Source organism: Astyanax mexicanus, chromosome 1 (assembly GCF_023375975.1).
Source record: "Astyanax mexicanus isolate ESR-SI-001 chromosome 1, AstMex3_surface, whole genome shotgun sequence".
Classification (NCBI taxonomy): domain Eukaryota; kingdom Metazoa; phylum Chordata; class Actinopteri; order Characiformes; family Acestrorhamphidae; genus Astyanax; species Astyanax mexicanus.
Genome location: NC_064408.1, coordinates 21,660,700 through 21,682,572, shown reverse-complemented (window position 1 = coordinate 21,682,572; position 21,873 = coordinate 21,660,700).

Genomic DNA, 21,873 nt, shown 5'->3' with positions numbered 1-21,873 from the left:
ATCTCTCTCTCTCACTCTCACACACTCACTCACTCATTATCTCCCTCTCTTTCTCTCTCTCTCACACACACACTACCTCTCTCACACTCTCTCCCTCTGTCTCTCTCACACTACCTCTCTCTTTCTTCCTCTCTCTCACTCTATCTGTCTCTCTCACTCACTCACGCTCTCCCACTATCTCTCACACTGCCTCACTCACTCACACAAACTATATCTCACTTACTCTTACGCTCACTATCTCTCTCTCTCACTCACACTCACTATCTCTCACTCTCTCTCTGTCTCTCTCTCACCCACACTATCCATCTCTCTCACTATCTCTTTTTCTCTTACTCACTCACTCACTTACTATCTCTCACTCGCTCTTACACTCACTATCTCTCTCTCTTAATTACTCACTCACTATCTCTCACTCACTCACACACTATCTCTCACTCTCTCTCTCACCTACACTCTCTTACTCACACTACCTCTCTCTCGCTCTCTGACTCTCTATCTCTCTCTTATTTACACTATCTGTCTCTCCAGGTCTCTCACACTATCTCTCTTTTACAATACCTCTCTCTCTCTTTAAAACTATCTCACTCACACACTCTCACATTATCTCTCTCACTCACACACTCTCTCTCTCACACTCTTTCTCACTCACATTATCTCACTCACTCTCTCAGACGATCTCTCTCCCACACTATCTCTCTCTCACTCACAAAATCTCTCCCTCTCTCACTTACTCACACTCTCTTACTCACTCACACTATCTCTCTCACTCTCTCCCACTCACTATCTCTCTCACTCTCTCTCTTACTCATATTATCCTTCTCTCTCACACACTCTCACTCACTCACACCTACAAGATCCCTCACTCACACACTCTCACAAGATCTATCTCACTCACTCTCTCTCACTCACTCTGTCTCTCTTGCACATTCTCTCTCACTCACCCTCTTTCTTCCTCAGTCTCTTACACACACTATCTCTCTCTCACTCACAAAATCTCTCCCTCTCTCACTTACTCACACTCTCTTACTCACTCACACTATCTCTCTCACTCTCTCCCACTCACTATCTCTCTCACTCTCTCTCTCTTACTCATATTATCCTTCTCTCTCACACACTCTCACTCACTCACACCTACAAGATCCCTCACTCACACACTCTCACAAGATCTATCTCACTCACTCTCTCTCACTCACTCTGTCTCTCTTGCACATTCTCTCTCACTCACCCTCTTTCTTCCTCAGTCTCTTACACACACTATCTCTCTCTCTCACTCTACCTTGCGCTCTCATGCACACTCTCTTTCACTCACTAACACTTTATATATCACTCACATACACTATTTCTCTCATTCTCTCTCACACACAATCTGTGTGTATCTCTCTGCTCAGTATACCCAGGTTTTCTAATACATCTGGTTGGGTTTTGAAAAAGGGGCGTGGCCAAAGGCAGATCAGGATATTCTTATTAAGTGGGGGTGGTCATCAGTACATTGGACGATACCACTGATGTTCTTCACGATTCGATACCAACAATATCAGTATCAAAGTGATTGTATTCATACATGTGAATAAATTTACATTTAAATAAATCTTATTAATAATTTTAAATACATTATATTAATAATATACTATTTTTAGTGCAGCTCAAGATCCAGTTCAAACCCAGTTTGACTGGTAGCTGGTTTCAGATGATTAAAGTGGTTGAAAAGCTGGTAATCGAGATAAAAATAGATTTTATGATAAAAGCTGATTAGCCTGGTTCACCAGCTCTGGTTATGATGGTCGACCAGGTTGGTTTTTCTTATCATGCGTTACTAGTATCTGAGTATTAATAACAATATCAGTTATATCAATATGATTACATGTGATAGGAATAGATTCTGTTCTGAGAGTCTGTTAAAAGAGCGGAATGCTGCGGTCGAATGCTCATGATAAAGTTGCATATACCAGATGGGTAACTAAATACAGATTCACTCTGTTTGGGTGTTTGTTGGCACTAATCTAGGATATCTCAATGACATTAATGACATTAAGTTGTTAACATAGTTTCTGACACACTTATATCTTGATTTGGTCTGGATTCCACAAATTGGATTCTATTAAAAGACGTGTCAATATTAAAATAATAAAAAAAGAGTACATAATTGCACAAAATGTACTATTATGAGCAATTTGTGTAGGGAGATTTTTAGATTAGATTAAAAGGGATTTTATTCTAACTTTAACTCAGATTTTTAAAGAATGCTGCTGGGGAGTCCAAATCCAGTAGTGTAAAAAATGATGGCCATAACCTAAACCAGGTTAAGGAGTTGTGCTACATCCACAAGCAAGGAAACTGCTAATTTCTTACAAACATTTATTTTAAAAAACAAAAATCCTGTCTTGATACAAGAATGAATCTAGCAGAGTTCTGGCTACAAAATGCAGACAGGTAAGCGATCAAATGCCTGTTTACCTCCAGAAAAGGACAAACACATCTATCTTACTTGCAGAGATGAAACGTCTGTAATGAATATAACATTAGGATCAATTACTAGTCACAACACTCTGTACATACAGGAAGATAAATAAACAGCAGAGGATATAGAAAGAGACAGGGGCAAAGAAGGGTCTTGGAACACAGCAGACAGTATTGAAGACAGAATCACAAAGTGAGAAACATAGCAGGAGAGTTTCCTCATAGCAGGACAAACTGCTAATCAGACTGGGCTTTTAGCTAGGGTGTATTTATGAGAAGGGTATGCTTAAAGATTGCAGTGTTCCCAGAAAAAAGCGAGCACTTACGAATTTCTTTCTTGGCAGAAATGCAATGGCCAATCAGGTGGATGACTTAGGCACCAATCTACAAGGGCAGCTCAGTAAAAAAGAAAAGGAACTTTGTTAAATAAATTACACACTTGCTCTTGGTAACAGAATAGGTGCTCCAGTCAAAGCTCAACTAGCTTTAGTTTTTTAGGGTTGATTTCAACTTATCGGCTATAGAAAAGCTTCTGGGTATTAAGTCACGACAACTGGAAAAGAAAGAAGTGAGCGTTGTGAAGTCGCAATGAAAAAGACTCCCTGGACTGACAATTGATGGATGCCTGCAATGTGCAGCCATAAAAGTGGAACACATGAACAAAAGATGCAGGGAAAAAATTGCCCAGACAAGCTTGACAGCCTACCGATATATTATACACCAGTAGGCCCTCTCTGATGAAGTGCAAGGAATGGACTGAGTAATGCACATTGTAAAGAAAACAATTTCACGATGAAGTGAGTCGTGAACATCTACCTCTACCACGCTGAGGCGCACTGTCAAAGGTGACAGAAAAGTTTTTAAGAGTTATGCAACTCAGAAAGTGGGAAAATTATGACATTATGAGTGACGGTGTTTCAGACTGCCTGAACATTTTGAACCTACTACCTCCAGTGCCAGTGTCTTCCTTTTGCCATCAAAAATTGTGACAAGAATAAAGAGATCACCTTGCCCTCTGACACAATCCCATATGGTGGGGTGGCGGGTGGAGGGCTCTCTGAACCAGCTGCCTTTCATACAAACCCATGGGTCTATAGCCAGGTGGACAACCAGAAGGTCTATGACAAGGTATCACATTACTGAATTATAGAATCACCCAGGTTCAAGAAGATCAGCCTGGAAGATAATTAGGCTTAATATGAAAGTAATAAACTCCTAATATGAGAGCAGTGACGCATCTGAAATAGTGAATTCTAATGAGGATGATGTTTGAACAAATCAGGCAAGGATAATTGAGATGCAGCCAACGTCTGGGTTCTGAGGAGTTCGGGGACACAGGGACAGGGAGTACAAATCCACTAGTGTGAAAAGTTGTTGTGACTGGTTGACAAGGAACTAAGGAAAACAGGGGGAGGAGTTGTACAATATTAAAAAGGATAGTCACAAGAAAATATTCCACTATCTTGTGTCTTTAGTAGAAATCAACACAAACCATTTGCATCCCCCTTTCTTACTGACATCCGTTTTGCAAAGGAAAAACTGTCTTTTTTTCTCACAAACATTTTTAACCTTTTATAGCTTCATGTCGGTGTGCCTCCAAAGAAGCCATATCAATTAGTCCCCAAGATCTTTCAGATATGGCTCTCTAAACCTGCTGCCATTCTCACAAACCCATGGGTCAGTTTCCAAGTGGAGAACCAAGAGGTCTATGACAAGGCATCAAACATCAATTCCCCAAGGTTCAAAAAGGTCAATCCTGAAAGTAATGAGAGATCTATCTTTGTGTAGCCATCTTTGTGCATCTAAAGAGGTCAGAACACTGTTGCTGCTTCATACAGACATGCTCCTGGTGATGCCAAAGCAAGTAAGAAAGTCCTCTCCAGAGTTCTCCTTAGCTCACATTTGCAGGATGTCTAGAAAGGTGCTGGAACCAGCTTCCTTACCATATGTACACCACTGCTGTAGAACGAACTGTGTGGGCTGCTTCGTTACTCACTTCTTCTCAAAGCCATGTAGCAGTCTCACAGCAGCTTCATCAGTTGTAACCTGTTGTAGGCACTTGATGTTGAGTTTGAGGCTAGTAAACATGGAAACATTGGCTTCTTTTTCCACTAAAGGGCCAAATGGTGCAGGCTGAGTTGTGGTTACCCTTTTCTATTTGTTGTGTTGCTAAATCAGGACCTGGAAGTGCATGGCTTCTTGTAAAAATTGTGCAAAAGTTACTGTCATTGGATGTGTCCGGTCTCATGTTCCTACCCTGATTTCACAGAGCTGGTAAATTAGCAAGCAAACAGCTAACAAACAGACATACCAACTAACTATTAGTTAATCGTGCTGAGAAAACCAGATTAAGCACAGCATGCTGAACCCCATCTGTATTGAGAGAGCCACCAGTTTCCTTGCTGCTGAACTGTTTGGCCCTGCACTTGGAATGAGATCATTGATTATCACCTTGGTTCAATAAGACCAACCCTAAAGATAATAGGGGTTCATGAGGATCTATGAGAAAAATTTGCATGATATTAAAATTTATGGACGTACAATGGATTAAGATGATTTCTTAACCCAGCTGGTGATGACCTTTCTTAAAATGCAATCAAGACCAAATCAACATTAGAGAAATTAAACTCTCCATCATGTGGAGTTAAATCTCCAACAGTGTTGGAAGGACATAGATGGAATTGATTGAAAGGCACATGGATTGCCGGTGCCAGGATAACAGTCTCCTCCTTAAGCAGGAGGGGAGATACCGCCAATGCCAGGATCGACAGAGCAGCAGTGGAAAGTGTAGACAGTTTCAAGGACCTTGGAGTTCACATTGCGCAGGATCTGTCATGGTCCTGATACATTATCTCACTGGAAAGACACATCAGCATCTCACATCTCAATGATGATTCCTCACCAAGATTCATGGGTTTGTTACTTTGAATACATTTATTAGGTACGTTTTGTGTTCAAACTACGGTATAGTGAGAGCACTAATGGACCTTTGTGGGCTGAGTCTCCCTATACTTCACATTGATTGGTTTGTAGAATGTTAGATTGTTAGTTTGATAGTTGCCTTTCCAGGAGTCATGCTAAATTTGATAAATTACAGTATATACAGGAGTCACAAACATACACAAGCATTTGGACCCATATTGGAGTTGGATTTCAGCTGTTATTTTTTCTTCTGTATTGTTTGAAGACTGATGAACACCTGCCTCAGGTTTGTAATTGGTACAATAGTCTTCAACAATGTAGGAAAGTGTTTTTTTTACACTGTAGATTAATTGGACTAAGGTTCAGTAGATCCACCTCTTTTGGTCAAACCAAATTTTGGTCCTTTGGTATGGACCGCAGTTCACGACACTGTTCACACTTGCTGAAAGCACTCTTAGAGTGCCCTCAAAGGTCCTGCACCATCAATAGCATAAAAAACAGCACTGGGCAGAACAGACAGGCTCTACAAAAGATTGGTTGATTTGGATAGATGAAGGGAGGCTAAGATTGGACAAGAAGTTGATGGACCACATTGACTTTACCCTGCTTTCCGTGTTGCAGACCAGTGTTCGATTTCCTGGCCAGGCAAGCCTACCAATAAAAGTCCTTGAGAAAGACTCCCAACCCTTCATTTTCCTTTAATGTTACCTGATTCAAGTCAGTCACTGATTAAGATTATCTGCTTAATGCAATAAATATGATTATAAATGTTCACAATTTAGGACCAACATTTAAAAGGCTTATTGCTAATATGACACCATATCTTGGACTTGACAGATTATTTGAAACCATTCAGGCAATATTCCTCACAGCGATGAACAAGAGACCAGACAAAGGCACCAAGGCCTGGAGGAAAGGTCAAATGGAGGACACTTTTAAGAGAGACTCACTTTTGGTGAGAGATAATCCTTCACAGGCAATTATGACACCACATAGAGGACTTGACAGTGCTGAAAATAGACGAGCAAAGCCTGTCATCAAGGACTTGATTTGCAGACTCTGGAAGAAGGCGACAGTTTGTGAAGATGTTCAGCAATAACATTAACAGTATACGTATATTTTGCAGAATTATCTACTCTTACATGCTAAAGATAATGGGATAGATAGGAGTATGTAAATGGATCATGATGGCTTAGGTTGCCCAGAACTGTATAATATGTGAGGTCTTCTCTTGTGAGTGAAGTAAACACTTACTGTGCTCAAGGTAAGGCCATTCTTCAATTCACCAGGAATATGATCATGATCAGTCTTGTCTGGCTGGAATTGTCAAGAACAGAGTGGCTTCTTTAGCTAGTTTATATGTTTAGTTCAGATTCTGTATCAGTTTCTCTGATTTTGCTATTTATAGTTATATGTTTGAGTAAAATGAAGCAAAACAGATGCAGAGCTTTCAGACTTTAAATAATGCAAAGATAGTTCATATTCATAAAGTTTTAAGAGTTCAGAAATCAATATTTGGTGGAATAACCCTGGTTTTTCATAGTCCACTAAAAATTCTTGTATTGCCTGTATATAAGCTGTATTTAAGCTTGTATGAGCTTGTATATGTTTCAACACATGTAAACCCTCAGTAAATCAGATCCTTCATGCTAGAATTGTCCTTGATGCAAGACCTCTCCTTAACTACAGTGTCCTTACTGTCTAATGTATGGATATCTAATTCCCCTGGAAGGCTGCAGTAAGCAAATTTTCCATGAGTGAGGGTGGATCCAGCCCAGCTCAGTATTGATTGCTTTCTAGGAAGAAGAAGAAGAAAAAAATGCTGAACTGCATGAACACCTACCAGCATATCACAGGACACTGACAGCAGATTCTAGGCATAAGGCCACAATATATGAAATTTAATTTACCACCACACTAGAGCCTTAATAGGACAATATTGTCTAATATTAGCAAGACCTCAACAAACAACAAAAATAGGAGTATGAGTAGCCTGAATGAACTGAACAGCAGGCTGTAATCTTACTTTGCTGTGACAAATTTTACAATCTTACAAATTTGTGACAATTTGAGAGTTTAGCAAATAAATATTTGCACCTATTTCTGACACAGCTCATCTAGTTCCTGTACAAAAAGTTTTGCCAATAGAATAGGACTCCTTAAAACAAGCCAGGTGTGGGCTAGAGAGGTATGAAGCCACCCAACAGTGAACTGTGGAGAAGTGGAACTCTGTTCTCTGGAATGATGGATAGTGATTTATCCAATACTTTTGGGATGAGTTGGAAAGTTTTAATGAATGCAATAAAATCCTCACAGCAACGTTTTATAACCAAGACTGTTACTCCAACAGGAGCAGGATAAACTAATTTTACTTACCTTTGATTCTAAAATAAATTTAGAAGAGTATAGATTACCAGTATAGCATGTAACAGTTATCAATTTATCTGACCGTGGTTATTTAATAATATGCTTGATTGTGTATCTACAGCTCTGGAATAAAAAATAAGAGACCACTTTAAAATGATGAGTTTCTTTGATTTGACCAAATTGAAAATCTCTGAAATATAATTAAGAGGAAGATGGATGATCACAAGCCATCAAACCAAGATGAACTGCTTGAATTTTCGTACCAGGAGTGGCTTAAATTTGTACAAAAGCAGTGTGTAAGACTGGTGGAGGAGAACATGCCAAGATGCATGAAAACTTTGATTAAGAACCAGGATTATTCCACCAAATATTGAACACTTTGAAAACTTTATGAATATGAACTTGTTTTCTTTGCATTATTTGAGGTCTGAAAGCTCTGCATCTTTTTTGAGTCTTGGTTCCTTCCAAGGTTTCTTGTTCATAAAGGGAGTTTTTTTATTGCCACTGTGTCACCATAAAAATTGGCATCTCTGTGGTGCTGCTCATAAGAGGCGTGGACCTGTTGTTCTGTGTAAAGCTGCTTTGAGACAACCTTTCTTGTAAAAAGCGCTATATAAATAAAATTGAATTGAATTGCATCTTTTTTGTTATTTCAGCCATTTCTCAATTTTCTTGAAGGCATGGAAAAATCATGAAAAAAAATCATTGAAATTTATGTATTTAAATGTGTATGAACCCTGATAGTTGTGTTGTTGCATAACCCAAGTAAGTTTTAGCTACATATGATTACTGGATCTACTGGATATTTTCCTACAATATGATATTTTGTTTGTGGTTCCTTGAATTATGTATAAATGTATGCTTGTATAAATTGTCAATTTTATATTTAAATTAGAGCTTCCAGTACGGCTCGGCTCGAACCTCCATCCCTCAAGACCCACAGAAAACAAACATCCCGACTCTTCTCTGTGCTGGCACCAAGGTGGTGGAATGAACTTCCACTGGTTGTCAGAACAGCAGAGTCACTCACGGTCTTCAAATATCGACTGAAGACCCATCTTTTCAAAGAGTTCCTAAACTAATCCAAAAAAAAAAAAGGTTCCTAGGGTTCTAAACATGATCATGCTCTGTGTATCTCTTGATCCTAGTCTACAAACTAGCTTTGGATATTTAAAGTAACATCGAAGCACTGTTGTAAGTCGCTCTTGATAAGGGCGTCTACTAAATACCTCAAATGTAAATGTCAAGGCTCTGAAGCTGCAAAAAATCACCACACCATCACACTACCATCACCATGCTTAACTGTTGCTATGGTCTTCTTTATGTTGAACAGCAGCAGTATTGCTGTAGAAATCAAAAAAACATTTGAAACGCCAAACTATCTTATCATTCAAATGTTTTTTTTTTTTTTGGTCATTTTTGTTTTATATTGCCTGTACTGAAGGAACGTTAAATAACACTTTTTAAAGGGTGTGGCCTTTAGTAACACATTTTAGATCTTAATGAAGCGACCAAACTGAAAGCAATCTTGTAGAAAATGCAGATCATGTGAACAAATAAGGGTTTTTGGAGTTACTAAATTCTTCTACTTTTGAATCTGAAATTAAAAACATTGCTGAATATTGCAGCTCACATGTCATGCTTTAGATTTCTCCATGTGCCTCCACATAAGGCAGTGAAATGAGCAGAACTTGAAGGCTGCACCAGGCTTTGTAAGCTAGAGCCTCTTACATAACCTTCCCTAAATGCCGTCAGCATCTGATGAACCAGCCCGAGTCCCAGATCAAAGGGGCAGTCTCAAATCAGCTTTGAGTGGCTCGGCTGCAGTGACTCAAAATTCAACATGGGCACCAGGGTGAAGACTTCAGCACATTCCTTGAGTGTATGTTATGATCATAATAATATTTATGATCTATGATCTCTGTTAAGTTCTAATTAATGTTTGATTTAGGGATATTAGTTTTTTACATTCTTGTGTTAGGGTTTGAGTCGCACTTGGGATTGTTGAGACAGATATTGCACATTGTTTAAAGTTTGATTAAAACGTAAGAGTTGGGAAAGCATTATTTGGTCCATTATGCATTAATAGAGACAGACATGAAGGGACAAGTACTTTTCTAAAGGCACTGTGTCCCTTAAGACTATGCTATGCTTAGACACGCCAGCCAGATTTGACAGGTCCTTTAGCATAATAAATAAGGCCTGTCAGCTGTTTAGCGTCGTCCGTCAGTCAGTCAATACAATGGGATGGAACCACTGCAGTCACAGTAAAAGCAGTGATTGACAGGAGGCTAATAACAAATCTTAAATAAAATATGCAATGGTAGGTTAAGCCTCTCATGGCAGCAAGTAGGCCATGAAAGTGACTCTCAGGTGGCAGGAAGGACCATAGTATTAATTTCACACTGAGATCTTGCACCACCACCACCGCCACCATCAGATGGATGGATGGATGAATAATAATTCATCCAGAGCAAATTACGAGATTTTTCCTATAACAGAGGTGTGTTCGGAGTCTTGCCCAAGGACTCTTATTGGTGTAGAGCAGTATTAACACCCAGACCGGGAAAGTAAACCCCACTTAGTGGTGTTATCCACTGTGCCACACAAACCATAAAGTGTGCAGAGAAAAAGAAGTACTACACATGCTAAGTGGAGCTGGAACAATGAATAATGGGTGTAGAAACAAGGAGGTGGCCGTGATATAATGCTTGATGTGATCAATAATTGATGTACATTCTAATTTTAGACCCATTGTAATGTGTTATCTTTCGGAAGTTAACCACAATGTTTTAGTTTTAATGACAAGAATTTTGAGCTAACAGTTGGCTCAATACAAGCTAGCACTTGGCTAGCACTAGTGCCTTGGACATCTGGTCCTGTGACTTTGCCCTACTGGACTTTTCTCAATTGCTTCTTCACCTGGTCAGTGGTGAAAGCAGGTGAAGAGTTGCCGGACAGCTCAGGTGGAGGTGTGAGAGACTGTGATTTGTTCTTGCTGGTGTTGTATGGAAGTGAACGTCTGTGAAGAAAACAGAGAGTGTAGACGAAAATGGAGCAGAAGAAGGTTATTTAACAATAAAATGGTTTGGTTTAATTATGTCTGTTTACTGTTGGTCTCCACTGAGCTGGGGCTTCATTGGTTAAAGCATGTGATGTCATTCGGGCATCTACACAACTCAAATCCAATCCAATCGACTTTTAAAAAAAATCTTGTTCACGATAACTATGCAATAAATAAAAGAGATAAATAAGTGAGTATATTTAATTGTAATAATAACATTAAAATAAAAACATGTAAAAGTCTAATGGTATGGTGATGATGCTAACAGCAGGGGGCAGTGCTAATTGTGCAAGGGCAGAGCAGGGCTAGCACTGTTTTAGTGATGCTAATCACGCTTAAAGCTCCACTAGGTAGGATTGAGATTTTGTGCTCGTGGGCTCCCCCTACAGTTGTAGAGTGTAATAAATGTTTCAGGCGGATTAGTTTCTCTTTCTCGTTTTCTGGCTTTCACAGACATATTCGGTCTCTTTCCAGCTTCTGCCAGAGTGTCTGTATGTTAGTTTGTAAAGAATGAACCAGTAGTCCTTGTAGAACTGTTAGAACTAAATATCGGAAAGCAGGTCGCAGTTCTCGCAAGTGAGCGTTGGTTGCGGCTGCCTCGGAAAACTTACAGAGTCTGGTTTGAGCTCAGAGGAGCTCTGGCACAGACATGAGAGAACTGCTATTCCTCCTATTACACCTCAATGCAGCGCTGCAGTGAGTTTTAAACTGTAATTTTACTTCTTTAAAAAGATCAAAATCAAGGAAATCCTACCTAGTGGGGCTTTAACACTGTAGCAATGGTTAGCAAGGCAAACAGCAGCACAGTAGTCTCAGCTCAGAATTTAAAATAGTTTGTGACACCAGTAGGAAATTCCAGCCTCCTGCGTACTGCAGCTAAAATCTGATTTTCCTAGTTAAGTAAAAAAAATGATCTCTCTCTCCCTTTTTTTTTTTTAGCATTTCTAATCTCCAGTTTGGCCCACGGTTTAACTCTGTACCCTTCTCAAGTCCTCCTTGTTCCCTGCCTGGAAGACTTCAGTATTCTGTTTCAGGAGAGATTTTAGTGCATTGCATGGGATAGTCTTTAAGCATAAAACAGTGTACACACAGAAACTGATGTAATCTGTAGTGGAAGATGTAATTGCTGATGACTTTCCTTATCATGTGGTTTAAAAAGTCATGTGTAGCCTGAAAGCATTCTCTCTGTGATTCTTCAGCTTTATGATGACCAGTTTCTTACTGTTCTATAGGTCACTGGTTGTCTCTGTGTCCGAGTTCTACTATAGATCTGTTCACACTAGATTCAGTTTAAATTTTATAATGCGTATTGAATTTTAAAATATTGTATTTGCCGAAATGTAAGTGGTATATTCACATCTACCCACTGTTTCGACCCGGTCTAGGGTCAGGCTGTAACAGAAAATAAGAGTGGGCTCTCTCCCCAGACCCTCAAGATGATTAAAATAATTGATAAAAATAAGGGAATATGACTTCAGGAGTAAGCATATGCCAAAGTAACAAATAAACCAACTAACAAACAAAGACAACTAACTGGACCTCCCAGTCACCAAAACACGAGAAAAAGGTGGCAAAAAAATGGTACTCAACCCCTACTTTACCCAAAGAAAAATGTAAATTGTCACAAAAACTAAAACAACACACAGAATACAAAATGGAGATGCCAGGTTGGTCTGAGCAGGAAGTTGTTTCAGGTCAGCAAAGAGGAGGAGCCCTGAACATCTCTCTCAGGTCAGGTTTCCTCTTGTCCTTTTATAGAGGGTGCCCCTAGTGGCCAATCATGGTTCTGCAACTAAAAACTAAACACACACAGGGCACTCAAGGAACAACATATGACCAGGGTTCGTAACACCACAATCTTTCACCATCTTGCTAATGTAATGTTAGTTATAACAGGTGTCTGTTAGTTGATGTACTGTATGGGAGCTGAATCGTTGCACTTAATTCTGACTGGCTACCCATTCAGGGCATGAATTAAAGTGGAACCATCAATATAGATTTATAGAATTTAAAGGGGCACTAAACCCCTTGATTTTTGCTGACTGCACCCTCTGCTCAAATTTAAAAAAGCCTTAAAATATGGGAGGAGTAGTTTGGAGGGGCGTTGGGTGATGTATGGGTTTAGAGGAAGGGCAGGAGGGAAGGAGAGCTGATTCAGTGTGCTTCTGATAGGGGTGAGATGCAGATGGTTGGACATCAACAGGGGGGGGGGGGGGGGGGGGCGGTATTATTGACTGACTAATTGGCATATTGTGACCCACACCTATAGCACAGCTGAACCTGTGAGAGTGCTGCAGAGGTGGAAATTACCACAATAAAAGCGTCTTTAAAGGTTAGGAAATGTTAATATATATTTTTTATAAAAGCAGGACTGGTGCATTTCATTACCTAAAGGTGTAAAATAAACTTTTGGTGTAATAAAACATGAGGAAAAGTACTTACCTTTGATGAATAGCACACCTCCGTTCTTCAACAGCATTCCGAGATCCAGAAATTTTAACAGTTTGTCCAAACACCCTTCAGACTGGGTGACGCGGGGCATAATTTGCCCCGATAAATCGCTTTTTCCACCGTTATGCAAGCTCAAAGTAGCTTTATTACTCTTGGTGCCAGCTGCTATGCTATGCAGAGTCTATGTAGAGTCCGCAAAGTGTAGCAGCCGGTGCCAGGAGTAATGGCGACGCTCAGAGCTGAAGCAAGCGTTATGGGTTGTAAACAGTGGTTTTAATAAGCTTCTTGTGCACTTTTTAAGTTATTAATGCTTCATTTTAAATGCCCGGGCTCTCCGGATTCTAGGAAGGAAGTGTGGAGCTACTTTGAGCTGGATAACAGTGGAAAAAGGGATTTATCGGGGCAAATTTTGCCCCGTGTCACCCAGTCTGAAGGGTGTTTGGACAAACTGTTAAAATTCCTGGATCTCGGAAAGCTGTAGGAGAACGGAGGTGTGCTATTCATCAAAAGTAAGTACTTTTTTATCATGTTTTACTACATGTAAAAGTTTTAGACCAGAGTTAGTTTTACACTAACTCTTCTTTAGAGTTCTTCTTTAAAGGAACACATTTCAGCTATTAATGTAAAAAATATGTTTTAGGGTTTAGTGGCTCTTTAAAGACCATGAATATATTGGTGATCAAAACTCTTAACCTTAAAATATCTCCATTATAAAATGCTAAAGTATTGCTGTATGATTTTTCTTTTATTAGAATGGTTCTCTATGCTGTAGAAAAAATGAATCTGTGTCTTTTTTAATGATGTAAAGCAACAGGGCAACAACAGGCTGCATTGTTATAATAACAGTGAGTCATCAGAAGCGTGTGGTCAGGTGAAAGCTCGCTGCATATGGTGGGTTCTCCTGCTGGCCGGCCAGCTATGACACGGTAAAGAGACAGAACTGACAACACCATCTGCTCCTGGCCTTCTCTGCAGCCTGGCCATGTTCAGACTCATGCAGACGGGATAACACGAGGACTGCATGGAATAATCGGAGCGGTAAAATGGTCAGTACGCACCATCTGCAGCCGTATGGACCACCTACTGTAAAATCCCAGCAAACATTAATTTTTGACTTAATTAAGTGCATTGAGAAGCACTGTGTTGATGCGTTTCACAGTTAATCACCTCTGCTTACTGTCGGCTGTACGATGCACACGCTGTGCAACGTTTTATTAACTCACACACAGCTCTGATTCACATTCTACAGCTGTGCATTCTGTACCACTACACCCCTATACAGAGCTTCCTCCAGTCCCCAGTAAATCAAAACCCTGCCAGAGATTCAGAGTGTTCTCACCCAGCACGGCACAGACAGCTCCACAGCGCAAAATAAAGAAGACTGGATTCTTTCCTTCCTTCTTTCTTTCCTGATTTCTGGTGGCTTTGTCTGTTGCTTAGTGAGAAAGCCCTCATTATACACATTCCAGCAGAGAGTGGTGTAGCTGGAAGCTAATAAAAACAAAATAAAATGAGGGTGTTATATCTCAACCACCTGGATTTTTAAATTAAATACTGGGGAAAATAAACTTTATACATTTACGGCCCCAAAAAGACAAAAAAATATTAGAAGACCACTTCAGTTTCTGAATCAGTTTCTCTGATTTTGCTATTTATTGGTATATATTTGAGTAAAATGAACATTGTTGTTTTATTCTATAAACTACAAACAACAATCATCACAAATTCCAAATAAATATATTATAATTTAGAGCTTTTAATTGCAGAAAATGAGAAATGACTGAAATAACAAAAAGATGCAGAGCTTTCAGACCTCAAATAATGCAAAGAAAACAAGTTCATATTCATAACGTTTTAACCCTTAGAACCCTACGGACGGATTTTCCATCCAAAATCGCACCTTGTGTTCTCAGCTTGATAACTCAGAAATCCCTTCACACATAAATATAATCCATATATGGTTAGAAAGGGCGGAACTAGCAATAACCATCCCAGTGTGGTAAAGCATTTACAAGAAACCTATTGAGAAATCACCTAAAAAGTGAGGACAATATTATTTACCTTTAGTGCTTTAAACATATTTATATGATGTTTCAAACTAAATAATATCAGTAAATGACTCAAAAGTGTCGACAGAAAAAGTGGAAAACTACCAGCAGGTATGGAACTACTTTATATAGCTTTTATTTAACTTGCACACTTTTTTTACTAATAACTCTGCCTGATGGTCTCTATGTATTTTGTCAAAGTAATAAACCATTTAATGAACTATCATCAATATCCTTATGCTTTTAACTTATATATACTCTAATCTAACCATTTTTAAAAAGGTATCTTAGGTGTGAATATGTTTAAAGTCTATACATTCAAATATAAGTAAAAAAACAAACAAAAAAAAAAAAAACAGGCGCTTGGTAAAATTTTGACCAAAACATGGCCAGTTCCAGGAAAATTTAACAATTCTGCTTCCTTTTACATTTTAAATGATTCGATTTTTGAGCAGCCGTATGGCTTCTGGAGAAAAAGAGCTCAGGGCATGTGACTGTCTGATATAATTACTGTTATAAGACCTGAAAGAGGAACTGAAAAAAAAAAAACGAGGAAAAACACACCAAAACAGTCTAGGGTTCAAAGGGTTAAGAGCTCAAAAATCAATATTTGTTGGAACAACCCTGGTTTTTAAATCACAGTTTTAATGTATCTTGGCATTTTCTCCTTCACCAGTCTTACACACTGCTTTTTGGCCTGTCCCCATGTTTTCTGTTTAATAATTTTTGGTCATGTTTTTTATACATCAACTGAAAACAAATTGAGACATTTTGAGAAATCACATTATAAAAAGCGGAGTATTTTAAAGGACATGTTAAAAAGCCATAATTTTGTGTTGACCTTAAAGTGATAAACTTTCTTGTATTTGGGGTAAAATAAAAACAATTTGCACTGATTAAAGCCCCCCTAGGTTGGCATTAATCACAATCTCCTGTGATTAATTAAAGTGATGCTGATTTAGCACTGAAACATCTTTCTTAGTCTGGGTTTAAGACTAATCCAGCTCTTGGAATACAGCCAGTGTTTTTTCATTTACTGTCATTTTGCTAAATTTATCAAATCTTTTTTTTTGTATTTTGTTTTTTTAAATAGAAATGTACTGTTAATATTACATACTGGTAAAATAGTATTTAAACTCTACATATTAGTATTTGTTATGTCCACCTTGTTTTGCAGAAACAGCTGAGAGTCTTTTGGAGTAATTATGCAGCAGCTCCCCCTCTGTGAGCAGCGTTTTCCTGCTGAGAGTAAAATATATGGAGCAGATTTGCAGCAGCTCCAGTGCTGTTTTGGCCTGGTGACTCAGGATTATGGTCTTTTCAAGCTTCTCTCAAGCTTTAGTTTCTTATCAGACTGATTAAGTTTCTTCTGCAGTGTCCGTTCCTCCCTCAGTGTAAGTGCCACCGACATCACTTCACTGGACAGGCTCTATATATTTAGAGTGATACTGGTCTGCAGACATGAATTTTACTAAAATCAGTAAAAGTATAAGTTCAAATTAGGTATAGAATACAAAAAGTACATTTTAAACTGAATATAGCTTTTTAAAAAACACAATAAATATACCTCTCTGTATTTGCATAGAATGGATTTTAAGCAATATGCCTTAAATGAAACTTCACATTGATTATAAAAATATACATGTCTTGGCATTTTATATATAAAAGGTGTTTACTCTGCCACATTAGCTGGGATGCTACCATACTTCAGTGTGTAGATTTTTTTTTCACTGCAATTGAAGGGATTAAACTGCTGTTTGTTTGGCTAATAAATGTCTATTCAGAGGAATATTAGGTCTGAATTTTTGTGAAGTAAAAAGAATACACAAGAAATTAGAAAACAGAAGGCCCATCACAACAGATGCAGGTTCTGAAAGGGTTGATTTAACTCTACTAATGTTCAAATCTCTAACCAGACAGATAGACAGATTACATGTAGTTTAAACTAATTCAGACAGTGTTACCAACCAGTGAAGAACATAATGCACATAACAGCTGTCAGTGAAGTCATTTCGGGTATGAAACCCTTATTCAAATCCCCCATTAAACAGAAATACAAACTTTGAGAATGAAGGTTCAGCCTTTGACCTTGCGCATCGCAGACAAATAAAACAAACTGTTTTTTTTTTCACTATGAATTTGCTTACCTAATGCAAGGAAAGGTAGATCAAACGTGCAATTTTCCTTGTATAGAATTTATTATGCAGTTGAAAAAGTCACATAAAATGCAGGGAGTGAAATAGAGAATGATAAAAATAAACAGATATTTCTTTATATAATTCTTATCAGACAAATACACAAAACAGACAACTCTGCAACAAAGGCTTTGGAATATATGTAATAAAGCAAAAAAAGAAAAAAACACAAAACCAGTAGCGCTAAAGGGTGAAGGGTTCCAGAATTCCAAAGAGGAGTTGTTTTTTTTTACACAGATTTCCTTGGGTGAGTAAAGTAACAATTTTGGTGAAAGCTCAGTGAAACACCTAAAACAAAAAAACAAAAAAAGAATAGAGAATAGAGGATGCAGGTACTTGAGGTGTTCTTTGCTGATTTGGAACAAGGGTGGGTTGCATGAAGGAAGGTATTTAGTCCATCTGTGAATGGGAAGAATCACAGTGAGCATGCAGAGACCATTCACCAATTCTCCCAAATAACGGCTCAGTGTTACATACAGTTCACCAGAGTCCAGGCTTTCAATTTCAAAGAAAAACAGAATGCGAGGATGACCTACATGGACATCATGCAGTCATCATGAAGGTCCTGCCTGCATTAAAGGTGTTCCTTCTGGTCAAATGAGAGTACATAAATTATAGTACAAAAATGGAGCTTGTTTATCAGAATCTCTTGAGCAGCGGTTCTCAGTCCTGGTCCTGGGGTACCACAGTCCTGCTTGTTTTTAATACTGTCCTGCTGCAAGTCTCCTCAGTTTATTTTTAGCAAGGGCTCGTGAGTTTGCTGTAAATCAGTATAAACCTGTGTTGCAAGGCCACAGTACTCCAGGACCAGCATTAAGAACCACTTACTTCACTAGAGCCCACTGAGTGACCCAGAGAGTCCCAACTTGAAGTCAGTATCTTTGTAGGCAGCTGTAAACAATATTAACAATACTACTACTCTTTAAAATAAAGGTGGCTTAAACATTTTAGGGATATAGCTGGTCTATTCATGCATCTCTGAGAATCAGGATTATATCTTGATAAGGACAATTCATGTAAAAATGTAACAGATACAAATCTAAATCACTCAAACCACTTCAGGAGGTGATCTGAGACACATTTGTCCCACAGTATAGCGGTGTAAACTCTCTATCCCACCATTTTTAGCACAGAATAGGAAGCGCCTGAATAAATAAATAACTAGTTGCTGCATTACGAGTGAATTTTTATATTCTGTTCCAAACAGCAACTGGATTTCAATGCAAGTGAAGACACATTCGACCACCGAGTATAAATGCATGTGGGTAAAATCTTATCAGGACATAATTCAGATACTAGTTTGTTGATCTGTGTAGAAGAGATAGATGCGTTTACACTGCTATAACAACATGTGGCTCAAATGTGGCACAGATTAGATTTGTACCTAGTCTTTAATGTGTTTACACTTGCAGATATAATCCTGATCCAGTATCCAGTGTAAACAGGGTCACATAGGGGTTCCTTTTGAAGACAAAAATAAACTGCAGTAAATATACAGAAACAATGCTAATACAATCAATCATCTTGCAGAAAGCCCAATTCCCCCATATCTGACAAGAAGGGCAATAATTTGCTGATGGGGAGAACATATCAATAAATATCCAGTCCAAATAAATCCACAAAAACTATGCACATACTTCATATTCTGTAATATATTATTGTTTAATTTGTACAGTATACAACATGGCCTCTTTTTGAACTATACTCAATATGTAAAAAGGTATAACTGGTATTCAAAATATGATTTTGATATGATACCACATTTTAAAACTGTAGGCAGCTGCACATCCATTTCTGCCTTGAAATTAAAATGTCTTTAGCTTTTAACTATTAATTTGATGCTGTTCAGAAGTAGCATGGTTATACAGCATAGTATCTTAGAAAGCACTGGTTTCATTTACGAGAAAGCACAACCATGCTCCTCATTAACAGACTGGCATATCATTATCAGCATTCAGAGACCAGTCATGACCTCACAGACACTATTTTTTTGGTTCAATTCAAATAAACTAACATCAGTGGAGAAATAAACATCAGCATGCGAGCACATTTACAATCCACATCAGAAATAAATAAATGTTTCAGCAAACATAAACAGTGACTGTATTTCAAATAATCATGGAGCATTTACAATAAAGACATATGTTTGATCTGTTGTCAAAATTACAAACAACTTGTTGTATCAGAGTGTCAACCAAACACATTATATCAAGTAAGAGGCTCTTAATGATGATATAAACATACCCTTGTAAAAGATTTTTCTTAAAAAAGTAAAATTGAAGTAAAACAGAGACGGGGCACCAGACTGAACCAAGCAACAATGACAAAATATGACATTTGTATATTCTGTGTACTATGGGTAATTTTCTCAGACTTCCAGTGATTAAGTTCAGTCATAAACCCTGCGTTTAATAAAATAGCTATTGGTCCACAGCCACACACCATAATTACTCTTTGGGTGCGCGTTTCCACAGAGATTCACGTAAACACAACAGTGAGTGGAAATGGAGGAGCTACTGAACAATGTCACGTGACTGAAAACCCAAAAAAACTCACTGGTCCTTCTGTTTTTTCAAATGCAGTCCGGATGCAATACTTTTATCACTGAGTATAAGTGTGAAATATTTTACCTTTTATATTATAATCTTCATTCAAAATGCTGTGCAGTTTAATCCCTGTCTGGGAAACTGGATGCTTTTGGACATATAAGGCAGACACCCCATCTAATTAGTGAGTTCAGCTATTATAACTATACAGCATCACCAAGCCTAAACATTCAAGCCAAAATATTACTGAGCTGATCTGATTTTATCAGGGCTGTGTGGATATGTCAAATGTTGTCCTAGATCAGACACACATCTGATTTCTGGGTATGCAACATACATTACCCATCTTTTTGCCTAGAAGCATGTGCTCAGTGCTGTGAATATCAGCCAGCACCAGTGTTGTGCTGAATGATGACTATCAGCCAGAATCTGACTCTTTTTTTTTGTGTGTGCTCGTAATACAGCACTATGGACACAACAGGTTATGTCTGCAATTTTTGTTGTTTCTTTTGAATAATAATTATTATTTCACAATAAACAAAAATATTGCTTTGAGGGAGATCAGATTCCGACAGGGAGTTTGGTCTGTGAAATTAAGCACAACACCAGCATTGCTGTCCAAATTATAGATAAAAATGCTGGAACTGGACAATTCCATAAAGCAAAGCTCCAAATCAAGAGTTAAAGAGTGAAGAGTTAAATCCTGTTAAATCCATCAACTAATGACAACCTATTACCCTTGATTTCAGAAGAAAAGGTATCTAAACATTTTTGGACATTTCAGACTATTCAGACATATTACAGCTAGGGGTGTGCCATATCGTGTTGTATGCAATAATTTTGCCAACATTTTTGAATATCGTGAACGATATTATATCCTGAAATATCACCCACCCCTAATTATCACATCAGGGTACTACTTTTTTGCTGTTTTTAGCAAAAGAAAAAAAAAATCACACTGTTCTCATTTTCCATTATGTATCTACTAGAGACAGATTATATCTGTCCAGTATCATTTATTTTATTTTAATTCTGGAAATATGAAGATACTTGGAGTGCATTATTAGTATCATGACATTCTGGATCACTGACTTCTGTAACAAATCTTATAAAATTCTTGTATTTTATATATATATATATATATATATATATATATATATATATATATATATATATATATATATATATATATATATTTATATATATATATATTTATATATATATATATATACATATATATCTGTTAGGGACGTGCCATATCATATTGTGTGCAATACTGTGTAAAATCAAATTTTTATTTTGTTGCAGTAGCGTATTCTTGATTTTTTTTTGTGTGTTTTCAGTGTTTTGTCTTATCGCCAAGAGTACTGTTATATCATGAAATATAATGATTATATTTTAGGGCCATATCGTCCACCCCTAATTACAGATAATCCTAAATTTTGAACAGTCTAGGCTTAATCCTGTCTGGAAGACTGGCCAGGCGTGTATAACAGTAGGAGTAGGTTTTTGAAGTTTTTATGCATGCCTGACTGTGGCTTAACTTTGATGTTTTGGGAGGAAACTGGGGCAAGTCTGAAAACTTAATGTTGGACATGATCCAGGATCATTTTCAGCTTATAACATCAGAGCCTTTTAAAAGTTTGGAGCAGTCTATGAACTATGAAGAACACCAACCTGACAAAAGTAAAAAAAAAAAAAAGATTTTTACTTCAGGGGATGACCTGGGAACAGCCACAGCTGGACAAATTTTGAGGTGTTATTTTGACAGTGATGTTGAAAACTGATCAATGTTCTTATGGCAAAGCAACAAGTCCTGATGC